This window comes from Hippocampus comes, unplaced genomic scaffold (genome assembly GCF_001891065.2).
Source record: "Hippocampus comes isolate QL1 unplaced genomic scaffold, H_comes_QL1_v1.1 scaffold174, whole genome shotgun sequence".
Taxonomy (NCBI): domain Eukaryota; kingdom Metazoa; phylum Chordata; class Actinopteri; order Syngnathiformes; family Syngnathidae; genus Hippocampus; species Hippocampus comes.
The window spans coordinates 9,388,310-9,389,358 of record NW_017805983.1 but is presented as its reverse complement, the minus strand read 5'-3'; positions in this window follow the sequence as shown (position 1 = coordinate 9,389,358).

Below are 1,049 nucleotides of genomic sequence, written 5' to 3'. Positions count from 1 at the left end.
AGTTTTTTTTTTTTTTTAATCTTTTTTTTTTTTCCCATCAAAAATGTAAACAAAATAACCATAAAACAAGAAGACATTGAACCCACCACTCAGCGGCCGGTGCCGCCGCCGCCGCCACCTATTTAGTTTTCTCCCCGCTCCGGACTCAGGGGGCCGGGGCGCGCCGCCGCCTCCGCCGTCGTCCTCCGCCGTCGGTTTTTACTCGGCCCGTGGTGTTCATCAAATAGTTCGCTGAATTTTTTCGATACATCAATGGATGCTATTTTCTTAACATTACGGTTTTGTTTTAGAGTGGTCATGCATTCATCTGTGCCAAAGGAATTCTATCCAAAGTTCAGTGTTCGCGGGTTAATCATCGCTGTCAGATTTGATCCAATGATGTTCTATTTTGTCGAATTCCATTTCAATGAGATGCATCCACTCATCTTTCTTTTCCTCTCATTCCCTGCTACAGCCACTTTTGGTGGTCCTGCAGTGGTCTCTCAGACCCAGAAAAATACTTGATTCACTATCATTTTGCCAAATACAGTTTGGATTCATACTTGTGATGACAGTACAGCGAATTACAGTAACCTTTTTATCTGTTATTTACTATTTTTAGTTAATAGGTTGCATTGTACTGTACCCTCACCGGCCACTTTATTAGGTGCACCATGCTAGTAATGGGTTGGACCCCCTTTTGCCTTCAGAACTGCCTCAATTCTTCGTGGCATAGATTCAACAAGGTGCTGGAAGCATTCCTCAGAGAGTTTGGTCCATATTGACATGATGGCATCACACAGTTGGCGCAGATTTGTCGGCTGCACATCCATAATGCGAATCTCCCGTTCCACCACATCCCAAAGATGCTCTATTGGATTGAGATCTGGTGACTGTGGAGGCCATATGAGTACAGGGAACTCATTGTCATGTTCAAGAAACCAGTCTGAGATGATTCCAGCTTTATGACATGGCGCATTATCCTGCTGAAAGTAGCCATCAGAAGTTGGGTACATTGTGGTCATAAAGGGGTGGACATGGTCAGCAACAATACTCAGGTAGGCTGTGGC